This window comes from Talpa occidentalis, unplaced genomic scaffold (assembly GCF_014898055.3).
Source record: "Talpa occidentalis isolate TD23 unplaced genomic scaffold, MPIMG_talOcc4v2.1 talOcc4.7, whole genome shotgun sequence".
Taxonomy (NCBI): Eukaryota; Metazoa; Chordata; class Mammalia; order Eulipotyphla; family Talpidae; genus Talpa; species Talpa occidentalis.
In genome coordinates this window covers 31801441-31817497 of record NW_023605083.1, presented here as the reverse complement: position 1 = coordinate 31817497, position 16057 = coordinate 31801441, and the positions used below count along the sequence as shown (strand labels likewise).

General features: G+C 34.0%; 1 long non-coding RNA gene across 1 annotated transcript in view; it reads left to right on the top strand.

Annotated features, from left to right (window-relative positions):
- Positions 1-15785, top strand: part of LOC129144812 (uncharacterized) — a 104605-nt gene extending 88820 nt beyond the window's left edge. Inside the window, exon 3 of the long non-coding RNA XR_008549472.1 lies at positions 15764-15785. This is a non-coding gene — a long non-coding RNA (uncharacterized LOC129144812). The remainder of the gene's footprint in view (positions 1-15763) is intronic.
- The last annotated feature ends 272 nt before the right edge of the window (positions 15786-16057 follow it).

Below are 16057 nucleotides of genomic sequence, written 5' to 3'. Positions count from 1 at the left end.
ATACACATATAAAAAAATTTAAGTTCTTTTTCAAAATATTTGTACCATTTTCTCTGAACAAGTATATAGCTGTCATTTAAGAATTCTTAAGTATTGGTTCCATTTTTTACTGAATTTGGAGCAACATTTGGTACCCCAAATTACATTATGCAAGCCTTAAAGGAGGGATAGAGAGAGCATTTAGTATAAGAAGGATCAAAATGATAATTGCAAACTAATTAGAAGTAAAAGAGGGGTTCCATGAAATACAGGGAAGAGGCCATTGGAGAGGGCTTCTTTTATTAGGGCAGAGGAGGAAGGTGTCAAAAGATAGTCTCAAAAGAACAAAAATTGTGGTTCTTTTTATTGCAGTCTTGCAGAAGGGCTGTTCCTGCTAAAATAGTAACACAAACTCTGCAATGCTTCTAGGCTTGCTCACCTCTATTTATTTTAATCTGCTGGGAAATAAAGGTGAAGGAAGAAGAAGGGCATTTGGGTCTAAATAAATTTTAAAAGGAAAATAAACTGAAAGGCTCTGAGAGGATACAATGCAACAATAGAACTGGGTGGTATAGGAATGAGAGAGAGTCTATAAATACCTCCTGAAGCAAAAGTGACTTGGTTCCTATCTTATTTAGTTTCTTTGGTAGAGATATCTCTGGACAGTCTCTATAGCTTCCTTTTATTTTCTTCTGACCTCTACTGACTTTAAGAGACATGCTTTTCTAGTAAACAAATGATGTGGTTAAAAATTGTACTAATTCTCCTCAAAACCAGAGTTGAGTAGTCCTGCACATTCCCGCTAATGGACATAAAGATGCAGTTGAGCCGCAAGAATATATTTACATTACCCACAGCCTGACTAATAAATAAATAGGAAAGTTGTTTGAGTAGTATATTATGTGGAATCAATTATAATTTCAAGGGTTAAAAACACATATTTGATGAGCCACTAGCCTGTTGAATTCCCATACTATTATGGTTATTACAAATCAGTGTTTGTCTCCAAAATGCATTTACAATTCCCAAACACCCTTCACAATAAGGAAATGTGTGTTTGCTTTCTCATTTTTGTTTTTGTATTTAGATAAAACTGGGTTGGGGGGAAGTAGTTATATATTAAAATTACAGGATGATGAGTAAGTTTAGCATCATCTGAATTATTCTTTTTTTTTTTTAAAGATTTATTTATTCATACAAGCACTGGTTACAGTCAGAAGTGTGGGAGGATGAGAGAATTCACCAGAGACAGAGCAGGGAACAGAACAGGCAGACTGATGAAGTACACTGCTGAGGGGAGCAGCGGGCATGGCAGGAGAGGTCTGCATGCCATGTGGGACCCTCGCCGGTGGCTGGGGATCGAACCGGTGCTGCAGAGGCTGTGTGCAGCTTTGCAGCCCAGTGCTCAACGGCTGCGCCACCAGGGAGGCTCTGAATTTATTATTCTAAGCCTACTCCTTTGAAAAATTTTAAATAACCACTATTTTATAAACCAGATACATGTATTAGTTGAGGTTGCAGGGAGGAATTTTGGATGGCATGAAAAAAATTTCATTGATCCTAATTTTAAATTCATTTCTGGCTTTCTGATTTACCTGGTAAGTCCGTTCTTAAATAAAACAAAAGGAAACAACAACAATCAGCAACAAAGAAGCTGTGACATAAATAGTTCTAAGGACAAGACAAAAGATTATCATTTCCCCAATCTCTTTTTTTTGAAATTGTACATTTTTTTGCAAGAGATAATGCTGTTTTGTATTGTTGGAGCCATTTCTACAAACATCATACTTCAATCCTGCTATTTAAGAATTAGACTATATATTTGAGGAATATAAGAATCAGACTATATAAGAATCAGACTATAATGCCTCTTAATGATCCCACTTTTTTTCTGTAATACAACAGCAGACTGTACCTTCTCTTCTCATGGTGAAAGGATCTGTGCAGGAATGACTCTAAGTCTCTCTTCAGAAATTTGTTTGTGATAAAATAGTTTTGCTATTCAGAACTGCTAGGGTTAGCCATTCTTTATAAAAACTCACTAAAAGCCAAACACAAAACTGTATTTAAGAGAAACCATATAAATTAAAGTTTTAAAGTTTAAAGTTTTTAAAGTTTTAAAGTTTTCGCCTCAAAAGATGACAGAAATAATACCAAATAAAAATCAAACAAGTTTGGGATTTAATAGTTGAAATTATCCTACACATTCACCTTTTGAGAGAAATTCTTATGTAAGTGAATGCCTAAAGTGAAGCAATATCATCTTGTGGGTGGTACAAAAAACTCTTCTCAAGGGAGAATTTTCATAATTGTTTTCCTTTCTGTTGGACTGAATTTTTGTATTTGTGGCTTCTCATGAAAATCCATTCAAATTCCATAAAATAGTATTTACATAGTCATAAAAGATGTTTTATACTCTCTAAAATGGTGGAGTTTTATTTTTGATCACCTACCTCTATATTACATATAGACAATCCGGAAAGATATTAAGAAAACTAACAGTTATGGGACTCTATTAGTTGAAGTGCAACAATGATGTGCTGGCTAATTAACAATAATAGTTTCATTGCTCTTTATACTAAAATTTCATCCTGTATTTGCTAGCAGTAATGTAGGACCCTACCAGTGTATTAATGTACTTTAAATGAACACTCTTTTCAAAAAGTCTCTAATATGTGCCAAGAACTGTGCTAAGTATGCAGAACACAAATGTAAAGAAGAAAAATGCTCCCCCCTTCTTCAAATATTTATTCTGTGCTTTTGGAATCTAAGAACAAACGTCATGATTTATTTGTTTTAGAGAGCTATTTTCTGCTGTGCCTCACATACACTAAGCTGGCTTGTGATTTCAGCACAATGGTAGTGGACAGTTCCACGTGTCAACAGTCTCTCCCTGAGGCTGTTCTTTGTATTTCAGTCCCATGATTTTCTTCACCTCTATAGGAATCTGCTTGCCTAGGAAGTTCAGAGGAGTTAAATCCCATGGAGAGAAGAGTAGCTGTAGCTACATCCTTGTCTCCATTTCTAATTTTGGTTTAACCCAAATTAAGACATTCAGTGTATCAAATTAATTTAGAGGATAGTGTTTCTATTGGGAACCTGACACTGATGCTCAGTATATAGTCCAGATTTTAAATATTTATTATAATGATGCTAATTTTATTTCCATTATCTCTATCACGCCAATTCTGAAAGATAATTGAGGGATATGATGCTCAAAGAAGTCAGTCAACTTACTAGTCTATATCCACACAGTTACTAAATGACATTTGGAAATTGAAATCCAATTTTTTTAGCTGAAAAGTTCTTAGTCATATTAATAAATCATGATTGCTCACTTTTAAGTGAATTACATGAATATATGTTTAATTAGGGTTGCTCTCAAATAGCATATAGTCTAAAAATAGAGACCAGGTTGCACATACTGAATTTTAATAAGAAAGACTATACATATAAAAAGAAAAGAAAAGGCTAGGTCTGCCCAATTGGCAATAATATATCAGTAAATTTATATATATATATATATATATTAGGTATTTATGATATTTTTTCTTCATTTTAGTATATTCAAGAATCCATCCTTTTTCTCTAGTTCCTAGTTCTCTGATGATCTCTTCAGCCCTCAAATTTCTGACTGCCTAGTCCTGCCCTGATGTCATAACAACTTAATTTTATAAAACTTTTAACATCTATGGTTTAGTCAGGTCATTGCTCACATATTTTATGGCTTTTGCACATCTTCCAGATATCAGTTTTAGGTTTTCTTTAGTTTGATACTGTCTTTTAATCCTTTAAATGTATTTATTCCCTGACCATTATTCCTGATGTCTAGGCTCAGTTTCTTCCTGATTTTTGTGATGGTTAAAACAGTACATTTTCCCTAGTATGCAAAAGACACAAATACATATACTTGTGGTTTTTGTTCATATAAGTGCTCTAATATATTTGGTCAAATACCATTTTTCCATAAAACCAAGTCTTCAAAATACTTATTTTTTAAGTTTTATACCAATAGGTACCTATAAATAATTTATATCTTCAGTTACCAACATTTAATTTTTACCACTGTTTTTCTATGTAGATCATTGTCTAAAAAAGAGAAACATGGGCCTCCCCGGTGGCGCAGCGGTTGAGCGCTGGGTTGCGAAGCTGCCCACAGCCTCTGCGGCGCCGGTTCGATCCCCGGCTGCTCCCCGGCCACCGGAGGAGGGTCCCACATGGCGCGCAGACCTCTCCTGCCGCCCGCTGCTCCCCTCAGCAGTGTACTTCGGTCCTTCTGCCTGCTCTGCTCCCCACTCTGGCTCTGGTGAATTCTCTCACCCTCCCATGCTTCTGACTGTACCCAGTGCATGTATAAACAAAACAAACAAACAAATAAATAAATAATACATGCCTCTAAAAAAAAAAAAAAAAAAGAAACATTTATAGTGCAAGCGAATAGATGATATTATTATTTCACTACGTATTCTCTTCTATGTGTTCCCAATAAAATAAGACATACTCATCAGTACGGAGAATCTACTTTTGTATCTTGTCTATTAGTTTTGTTAGGGAAACATAGTAATGAATTCCAAAGTCAAATGAAACTTGGACATGTCAATCCACATAGAAGAGACTGAATCATTATCAATGTTGTTATAACTCCTTGGTTATTAATTAATCATCCAGTTTTTATGCTTACATATTGTTAAGCAATAGAAATGCAAAGTGGATATCCTCAAATTTCCATTTTTTCTTATTTTTGTCTTCTTATATTCCTTTTCCCTTCCTCATGTCTCTCTCTTCAAAAATGCAAGAAATGTGCAGTCTGTTATCAGAAATAAAGAAGGCAGGATTCATTTATGTTGCAAAGTTGTTTTTATTCTTGTCCTCAATGTATATTATAGGGAAAAAATGACAGCCAAAATATTTTATTAAAATTTTAAGGTCTAGTAACTCCCAAATACCAGTCTTAAGTTATTCTCATTTTTTTATATATATTTTACCTACTATATAAACTTCTGGGAATATACCTGATGAATTACTTTTCATATTACACAGAACAAAAATTTGCAGCCCTAGGTGGCAAAAGGAGTTTAACATTTAAGATAAGGGTAAAGTATGAATACAAAAATAACTTGGAAATAAATTATTTTAGATATCACATCATTTACTCTCTGAAAATTTCTTCCTGAAGTCTCAGTTGACAGTGTTCCTGAAATGGTAATTGATCAATGGGAGAAGGAAGTGGTCTGCGTCACGAAAATTTAGCACTATTTAGAACATACAGGTGATTAGATATTTCAGGTAGAAATGCCAATGTTTACTTTCCCCTCTGGGAATAGTATTCAAATGGACAGCCCATATCACTGATCTGGTGAAAATGATGTAATCATTATTTGATATCTTGAAATTCTTATTATGATGTATGAAACACAAAATCATGAAGTATGTTTAATTGTCTTCTAAACAAGTCTTGATCAAACTTTATATAAGGCATATTTGATTAATTTAACAAAATTCTTTTCAGACTCTTGAATTACCTGCCAGGTTTTCTGCAATATTGTAGCATCCTATCTAATATGATTTGCTTGGAATTACTGGAGAGAGCTTTTAATATGGCTTTAATTGATATATTTATTTAGTAGGTCTTGATGACTATATTTAGAAAAGCATTATCACAGATTACAAGGGCCAAATCACACAAACACTTTATCCCAGAAAGGCAAGTTCTACTGAGCTGTGTAGGATCACTGACAAATCATTTATTTATCATTAAAATGGAATTGCTGTGGCATATATCTAAAAAAAAAAAATGAAGGCAAAATTCCTTTTGAAGTCATGCTATTTCCTGGAATTTATTCCATGGGTCATCACAGTATGACAACTGTGTGATTGCTTGTTAAAGAAAACAACAGCCATTAGGAAGCACAAAATTTAGATTTCACTTGAAAAAAAGATTGAAGTCTCTGAAAAATACTTCATTTACAGAAATTTTAATGCCAAATTCTACACAGATTAAATAAATTAATAAATGGGGAATAAACAAATAAGGTTGGGTACATTTAAAAGAAAAAAACTGAATCAACAATAAACAAATTTAACCAACCTTTCAGCATAATGTAGAAGGATGACAGAAATTTGGGTATATATTTAAAACAATTTCATATCCAAGTGAATTCTGTGAGAATTTCATCTAGGAAATATAAATATCAGAAAGGATAGCCGTCTTGGGACTAACAAAAGACATTTTAACTATAAGCAGTTCAGCATAAATAGATGAAATTTTTGGTTAAACCATCAAAAAAAAAAAGCAGAAAACCTAACTTAAGTGAAACTTCTGAAATCACAAAACTTTTGCTCTGCCAGCTGAATTAATTAGTGTTCATTTGATTTCATCGTTTTATTCTAAACATGTTCAACCATAGCCATGAAATTCACTATAGATTTCAATAGAAACTTTTAAATCATTTTGTTTATATGATTTTAGATTTGTTCTTTTAGAATTGTCTTGTATGGGGAATTTTTTGCACCACTGAAGTCAAGACATTCTGTTGATACCTGTGCTGAATGATTTTTTTGTCATTTCCTAAAAGTCATGTAATGGGCAAAAGTTATTCTTAAAGGAAGGTCATGCACAACTTCTTCAAGGGTTAGTTTCTTCTTGTGAATATGAAATAAAAAGTGCCTCTTTCCCCATTTCATTTAGCTATGCAAAGGCTATCTCTCCCGGATGACCTGACACAGACCCAGCCAACACCATCCATAATGAAAATCAATGGCACCAAGTCACTAAACAATTACTCCGTCTTCTTTAAAAAATGCACAAGTCTTCAAAAAACACAGATTTAGAGACTGATTAATTTGCCATTTGTCTAGGAGATTGCACTAGCTGCATTATTTAAGAAGTGCCCTGTCTTTTGTCCTCAAAAGTTGAGACAAGATCAACGATTTGAGAGTTACCAGTTCCCATGAAGGACATTCGGTGACAGTAGGAAAGGTAGACAGAATTTGTTTGCAGTACTTAGAGAACAAATGCTTATGAGAATCTTTCACACATATGATACTACAGTGGACTGTAGGATGTACAAATATACAAAATAGAAAAGATATCTGACTGGAAAATTATGGTTGTGCTTTTGTTTTCTAAAAAAAAAAAATTCCCAGAAGTATTTCTTTTCTAGGCTTGTTTTCTGAGAGATGGAAAACTCAGCACATCTGAGCTGAATCCATCATATTCTCATCTTGATTCCTCCTTCTCCTTGATCTCTTCCCCCTTTCAATTTAGTATGTGTTTATGATTCTATCATAAAAGTAATGATTATCTCATATCCCTCTTTTGTGTGTTCTCTATAGTATCTCTCAGCAGAAATTCCCTCATCATTTCTACTCCAGTAGACAAAGTAGAATTTATTTTATACTTTATGTGTTATTTTTCCCCCTTCTATTGACCTCATTCAAAGAGGCTAGCCAAGAATTTTTTTAATTTTTTTTAAATTCCAAGGTGTTTATAAAATTAATTCATTTCTCTTCAGTGAACAAAGTATGAGGTGCTAGAAGTTGTTTTTCTTTATAAACCTCACACCTACTAAATTAATTTTACTAGAAACACATTCACAGGTAATAAGTAACTGTAGAAAGAAATTTCTCTGATATTAAAGCTATAAACAGGAGGTAACAGCATAAAATACACCTGATTTTCTGGGAAGTTCCCCAGAAGTTAGAAACAAGGGTTCAGGGAGAACATGGCATCATGTCAGGAAGTAAGGAAGGTTGAAAGTTAAGATCCCAGACAGAAGACCCTCTACACATCACATCATTGATGACTAAAATAAAGGACATCTGAAGTCATTCTTATATGTCATCTGAGATTTTTCTGATTATTCTGTATTATAAAATCTGTTTAGATTTGTTCATATGCCATTTCACTGTTTCTCCAGCTTAGTTCGTACTTAGTAAAAATTCAATTTTCAGTGTTTGCTCAGTAAATGATAAAGTTAGCATTCCTCTGTAAAGTGAGCCTTCCTGCCTAGCCTAAGACCAAGCAGCTGTTTTCCTCAATTCACTTTCAGAAAAGTCATAGGTACAGTGAAAACAGAGATGGTGTTCCGACAGTTTTGATCTTTCAATACCCATGACGCAAATAAGTGTTTTTAGGGATAATTGAGCCAGTCTTGCAGAGGCTAGGGAAAGAAATCTTTCGAAGGTTAGAAGCTATTTTGAACAATTTGATTGATTGTTTATTGTCTGAGAATTTTCTAAATGTGTACATTGCTGTACCTTGCAATATTGGAATGGAAAGGTAATCATTCACTTCTCTGACATCTGTGTGACACAGTATAAACACATAGTGCTTGGATCAGAAAGAATGTCTATTCATAAGATAAACCTAAAAAGAAAGAAAAACAACAGTTCCTTTTTACCAAATGTCTACAAGTGAGTGTTATCAAATCAACTTCACTATCAGCCCTGACTAGAAGAACAAGAATTGCATTTCCAGAATGTCCTTCCCCATATGGTTCCAGGTTAATATATATCAAGGAGATAGCCATGTGAGATTTGGAAGGCTAAAAAGAGGGGAGGTAATAATTCTTTGGTGGCAGGAAGGTAGAGGCATAGTCATATGGTAGACTTCAAGTTCACAGCAGCTTTCTGGAAAGTTACCATCCATCACTCATTTTGCTTAGACAATGGCTCTTGGAAAATTTCAGGCTTAATTGTAGTTGATATTATTCAAAATACCTTTAACGTGAATTGCACAAGAGTCCCTATAGGTGCTCCTTTTACTAACTGCTTTGGGCACATTATTGAGAATCATATATTGATTCTGAAGGCTGAAGCCTTTGCCACTGTCTTCCATGTCCTTTGTTCTTACATAAATTTCAAGGGTTGTCTAACTCTCCAGTCATCTGTGTTAAAAGCCATCATTAATGGAGAACCTAGAATAACTTTGACTTTCTTGACTTTAAGTGTTATGAAAGTGCTAAAAATTAGAAATGCTATCTTCACACATTTTGTCTGTGTGCTCTTGTAATGACAATTTTGCATGGCTTAATAGGATACTCTTGCAATTAAAATAATTATATGGTCAAAAGCGATGCTTTCAGAAGTGAAATTTCTCAATGGGCTAAGGAGACAGGCAACTGATTTTAATTTTGTGGGTTTTTTTAATTTTCATTTATTTACTTTTTTGTTTATTCATTTTTCAAGTGATCAGGTCCATATCCTGCTAAATATAAAATAAGGCAAGAATAAGCATGACTGGTCTTTTTCTCCTGATCAAGTTAAAGGTATTATACCCTAAATTATCACTAGAATGATTTATGCATTCCAATATTTCTATAATGAGCTAAATTCTGTACATACTTCAAAAGGGTAGTGGTTGGCTTATTAAGTTATGTGTGCTACAAACTAGTACTTGACTCTACCATGAATATTATATATACTTTCACAGCTAGAAATAATTATTTTTACTTATATGAGTATATTCTTGAATCTCCAACATAGTTCAGCCTAATTATAAAAATGAATTTAACATAGTAAAAGTTTACTTTAACATTCATGAATCTTTGTTTATTTAAAATTAGAAGAGAACAAGGACTACATACCAGTATTGCTACATATGATGTCTTTGGGACTATATAAAAATATATTCATAATTTTAAAATTGTAGAATGAATTTCTTATGGGCATGGCTTAGAGGATTTGTTTTTTAACATCTCATCCAACCAATCAGTAAATAAAAAGTACAAATTAAATGCAGCAACAGCTTGGTAATTTTAAAATCTGTTTTATATGAGGATTCCTTGTCCCACTCTCTACATCTTTGTATGTTTTAAAATTTCAAAATAAAATACATTTAAGTATAGAAAGGTAAAGCTTTAAACATATTAATTTTTGTACCAGAAAATTAATTCATTATGAGATATAAAAAAGAATGGATGGCCAACAGGATAGTAAAAGAACTGGGCCTAAAATAAGTAAACACCAGCATTAAGACAAACAAAATATAACTAAAAGAAAGATCACACACACCACACACACACACATACAAAAATGAATAAATATTTTCTTACATAAATTGTATAAACCTTGTTTATATGAATTGACCAGTAAACAGGTAAGCTTTATACCTGTCTTTTTGTTTCAGGGTTTTCTAATATGCAGTACTTTACAAAAGCCAATTAAAGAAACATTACTTAGCACATACTCTATTTATGCATATTACAAAATCTCTAACATCTCTTATATTACAACTGGTATATTTGCTCTATTTTAGAAAATAGAGGACTAAAGTTCTAATAAATTAGCTACATCATACAGCAAAAAGTGCAAGAAGTAGGATTTAAGAACATGTCTTTGACTTGATATATTTTTCTGGTCTGATATATTTTTCTTTTTTAATGACAGAATCAATATTTTTTTAAATGAAGCATTTCTAGATGGCCATACACTCTTGCTCTTGTTTTAAAAAATCTTACCTTTTCTATATTTTTGTTTCTTTTGTCAAAAGGAATAAAAATGTCCAATCTACACATATTTAAAATAGCACAAAGAGTGAGCATGGGAAATATTGCTGGTAAACATGGATACAAATTCCCATGGTTGAGAGACTGTATGGGAAAAAAAAGGAAGGCATCATGTATTGAAATCAAGCAGTATTTGTATTTAATATCAGTTTTAAAGTTGATTGAAGTATTCAGAGTTAATTATATATATATTTTTTTGTTATCTCTTAAGCCCTTTTTTTGGAGTAGTGTTTTCCAAAATATATTTCTTAGATATATTGGCTTCTATTGAGTGGTTTCAGGGACCTCTGTGTATTTAATGAAGAGAAAGGTAGCCAGATGGGAATCCTATCACTTTGCTTCAACCAAAGGGTGTTTCTTTTATATGCTGTGAATTGTTGCCAAGAGTGTCAACACCTATAAACTATATCATCTCAATGGATTTTTCAGCTATCAATTTTTGAAAATATTTAATACTCCTAAGGTTAAGAGACAACTAGTAACAACTTGAGTGAAAACAGCAATAACGTCAATAATGTCAGATATCGTATCAACAATTCTTACTGCCATACCGCAAGTACCTTCTGTGTTCACACTTTGAAATGTGCTGAAGCCTGTGTACAATCTCAGAAGTAGGGAGTGTAATCTCTGTTTCTAGAATGAGAAACTGGTGGCTCAGCAACATTAAGGATTTTGCCTAAGTCAAAGTAATTTAAAGTGGTAGAAGTGCAGGACTTGCTAAAAAGTCCCTGCATTATCTAACATGATAATGCTAACTTACCAAACTTTGCCTTTGGTAAAGAGAGAACAAGTGTGCAAGAAAGAATTTCTGGAGGCTTTCATAGCAAGTAAAGGTATTTCTCAAAATTGCAGCAATGACATGAAGCAAGGGTTGAGATTGAACTCCACGTAATCTCACTAAACCTCTCTTCTTTCTATCAGTTTGCCATGTTGCCCCTATAGTGAGGGACAAAGCAAGACCAGAAGGAGAGAAGCATGGGGTACCTTTGTATTTGTAGAGGTTATCAATAAACCTGACTACAGTTAATTACGTTATTTTAGTGGAATAAATTTTTTGAACAAGCAAAATCCACAGGAAAATATAGTTCTACAGGACTCATCATTTGCTAATTATCTAATAATATTTCAAAGATTTTGTTGATCATCATTTCTACTTAGATTTTCACTATTGATCAATAATTAGCAATTTTTGAAAAAATACATTCAATAAATGTTAATGATAGATTCACCATCAGTTATAAATTGTTTGTGGTAGAGTTTCCAAACTCCAGCTTTCTACTTTTAAATTTATTACACAATATTTTCTTTTATATTTTGGTTTCAGATATATTTGGATAACATCAATTCATTAAACAAATGTTTTTTCCCCCCAACATCCTTTACACCCCTTTGATCCTTTTTCTCTCCCTACTCCTTTAAATATATATATATATATATATATATATATATTTATTTAATTTATGCACTAGCTGGGGTACAGCCCAGAGGTGCGGGAGGGTGAGAGGATTCACCAGAGACAGAGTAGGGAGCAGAATAGGCAGACAGACCAAAAGTGCTACTGAGGGGAGCAGCAGGGGGCGACAAGAGAGGTCTGCCACGCCTTGTGGGAATCTCCCTGGCTGGCCAGGAATCAAATCCGCACTGCAAAGGCTGTGGACAGCTTCACAGCACTGCGCCCAACCCGCTGTGCCAACAGGGAGGCCCCCTACGCCTTCTTAACCTCAGAAACCAAAAGTTATTAGTGCCTGATAGTTTCTATAAGTAATATTTTTTGTCAAATCATCTGCTATATAAATATCCAATATTTGTCTTTCTCATTCTGATTTGCTTTAATGAACATTACACTCTTGAATTACTTCAGTATCAGTGTAAATGGCAACACTTTGTCTTTTCTTATGGCTGAAGAACAATCAATTGTGTGGATATACCATCTCTTCTTTATCCAATCCTTTATTAGCAGGCATTCAGGTTTGATTCTATGTCTTAGCTTATGTCTTAGCTTTTTTAAATCATGCTTCAATGAACAGTAGAGCATGTAATATTTTGAGTCGTCGGTTTCATGTTCTTTGGAGAGATGCCCAAGGATGGCATTGTTGGTTCTTATGGTATTTCTAGTTTTTTAAAGTAGAGCCGGATCATTTTTTCAAAATGGCTATACCAGTTTGCATTTCCATCAATAGTGGAAAGGTGTCCTCTTTCCCTGTATCCCCTCTGGCACTTTTTCTTTTTTTTGTTTTTTCTTTCTTTCTTTTTTTTTTTTTTAACTTTTTAAGGACAAGTTTATTAGGAAAATTAGGAAAAGGAGAAAAAAAAGAGATGCACCTGCATAGCAGCAGGTAGGTAGGAGAGTTGCCACTGCTATTTTGCAAAAGGGACAAATTTGTAAAAAGAAACACCTGCCTAGTCACAGGCAGTTAAGGAGATCCAAAACTTGTTTTGGGGAGTCTTTATGTGTTATTCTCCTGGGTGTGAGATCTATCAGTGTGGTTTTCACCTGCATCTCCCTTTTTATTTTTTTTAATAAATTTTATTTTTATATTCCCCATACAATTACAACCCCTTTATTTTTACCCCAAGCCCTCCTTTCCCCACACCCACCCCCCAACCCCCGTAGAGTGTCTCTTGTTCATAGTTATTTGTTGATTTTGATATTTTTCTTTCTTATAGTTATTCTTTTTCCTGGTCCCTTATTTAAGTTTTCTAGATTCCTGCTATGAGTGAGACCATCCAGTATTTTTCTTTTTCTTTCTGGCTTATTTCGCTGAGCATGATCCCTTTCAGCGCCATCCATGTTGCTGCAAATTGCATGTGTTTATCTGTTTTGAATGCTGAGTAATATTCCATGGTGTATATGGACCACATCTTCTTGATCCAGTCATCTATTTTTGGGCATTTGGGCTATTTCCAAAGCTTAGCTATTGTAAACAGTGCTGCTATAAACATAGGGGTGCAGGTGCTCTTTGGAATGGATGTTTCTGTGTCCTTTGGGTAAATACCTAGGAGTGGAATTGCTGGATCATATGGAAGCTCTATGTTTAGTAGGTCCAGAAATCTCCACACAGCTCTCCATAGTGGTTGGACCAGTTTTCATCTCTCTTTTTAAAAGTGATAATAGGGCCTCCCCTTTGGCACAGCGGTTGAGCGCTGGGTTGTGAAGCTGCCCGCAGCCTCTGCGGCGCTGGTTCCACCCCCGGCTGCTCCCCGGCCACCAGAGGAGGGTCCCACATGGCGCGCAGTCCTCTCCTGCTGCCCGCTGCTCCCCTCAGCAGTGTACTTCAGTCCTTCTGCCTGCTCTGCTCCCCGCTCTGGCTCTGGTGAATTCTCTCACCCTCCCGCACTTCTGACTGTACCCAGTGTTTGTATGAATAAATAAATAAATCTTTAAAAAAATAAAAAAAGTGATTATGAACAATTTTCCATGTATCTGTAGGCCTTACAGATTTTCTCATAGGTGAACTGTCTCTTCAGACCTGTTGTTCATTTAATAGCTTGGTTGTTTCTGTTAAACAGACTAAATTTTTCTTTTATATCCTGTGTTTTAACCCCATGTCAGCTGTGTAATGTGTGAATAGCCTATCTTCATCCTTTCAGTTAGGTGACTTTTTAATATACTTGAATTTTCTTTCACTATGCGAAAAATTTTTGATTTAAAATAATTACAACTGTTTATATTCGCTTCTATTTTATTTTCCATAGGGGTTGTATCTCCAAAAGCATCCTTATTAGTTGATGTCATGAAATGTATTGCCAGTGTTTTCTATTATATATAAGTATACACTATAATATGTATTATATATGTGTATTATATTATATAAAATATGTATTTTATTATATATTATAATATTTCAAGTCTTATATCTAAGTCTTTAATCCATTTAAAATTTCTTTGGGGCCTCCCTAGTGGCCTAGGGGTTAAGTTTCAGGGCTATCACTGCTATGGCCTGAGTTCAATCTCCAGCAATGGAGCTAATCCACATACGGTACAGCAGACCTCTTCTGATTTGCCTGATGCTCCCCTCAACAGTGTATTTCAGTAGATCCACCTGTTCTGTTCCCCACTCTGTCTCTGCTGAATCCTCTTACCCACCGCACCTCTGGCCTGTACCCCAGTTCTTCTACACACACACACACACACACACACATATCACAAATATAATTTATCTTTTACCATGAATGTAGATAGTTATCCAGCTTCATTTTTTACAGGTGGCCATCCAGTTTTACCAGTGCCATTGTTGGAGACTCTCCTTTCCGCATTGTGTGTTAGTAACTCCTTTATCATGAATTAAGTATTGATAGTGGAACAGAATAATTTACAGTCTTTCCAACCTTTTCCATTGATCCACATGTATATTTTTATTATAATACTACATATTCTTTAAATTACTATTCCTTTATATTATAGTTTAAAGGCAGGTTATGATACCTCTATTTCCTTTTATCTAAAGATTGGATTAGTTAGTCAAGGTCTTCTAGGGTCCATATAAATTTTAGTATTATTGTTGTATTTCTTAGAAGAATATTTTTGGTATTTTGATGGGGATTACAGCAAATTTATATATCACTTTTGGCAGAAAAAAATTTGGACTATATTGACTCTTCCCTTCAATGACATTGCAGATTTTTTCCCAACTCTTTAACTCATGATCTGTATCCCTTAATGTAGACTTATTTTCACTGAGTAAGTCCTTCATCTCCTTGGCTTGGTTAATTCCTATGTATTTGAATTTTTTGATGCCATTGTGAATAGAATTATATTCCTAATTTATTTTCTCATACATAAAAATACAACTTATCTTTGTATGCTGATTTTTTTAGATATCACTGGTATATTCATTGGTTGTTTCTAATAGGTTTTATGAGGCATCCTTAAGGTTTTCTATATATAGTATTATATTTCTGCAAATAATGGCTATTTCACTTCCTTACTTTCAACTTGGATTCCTTTTATTTCCTATTGTTATCTGATTGATCTTGCTTAAATTTCCAATACTACATTAAAAGAAGTGCTTACAGCAGGCATCCTTATATTGTTCCTGATGGTACAGAGAGTTGCAATTACTAAGCTATGGTAGAGTGAATCAAAAACAGAAATGATGAATTTGCATATCTATACTCCTTATTTGAATCTTCTTTTGACAAGGCCAGAAGGTGTATGTCATATGCCATTAAACATTTAATGGAAGAAACAGAACAAACCTAAATGATAAACTGGCATTGGAAAGCTTAATTATAAATCCAGACCCAGTGACCATGTGCTATTCTCAATTTTCCAGAAGATGGTTCCTCAAAGCAGAAGGTACTGTGAAGTTTATCACAGATCAAACAAAAGGAAGCTTTCAATACCAGAAAAAGTGATTTACTATCATTTGTCATTTCCATATTAATATCCTAGATTTTAAAAATAAAGATGTAACTATTTTTAGAAACTAATCTATTTGTCATAAATTTATTTTTGTTCTACTGATATGTTGGTGGAGCCAAAAATATTCTGTTTATCCAACAGGATGAGAGTCAAGCTTGCTTTTCAGCAGCACTTGGTGCCTGTGTCCTCTGCTTGATCATATGCA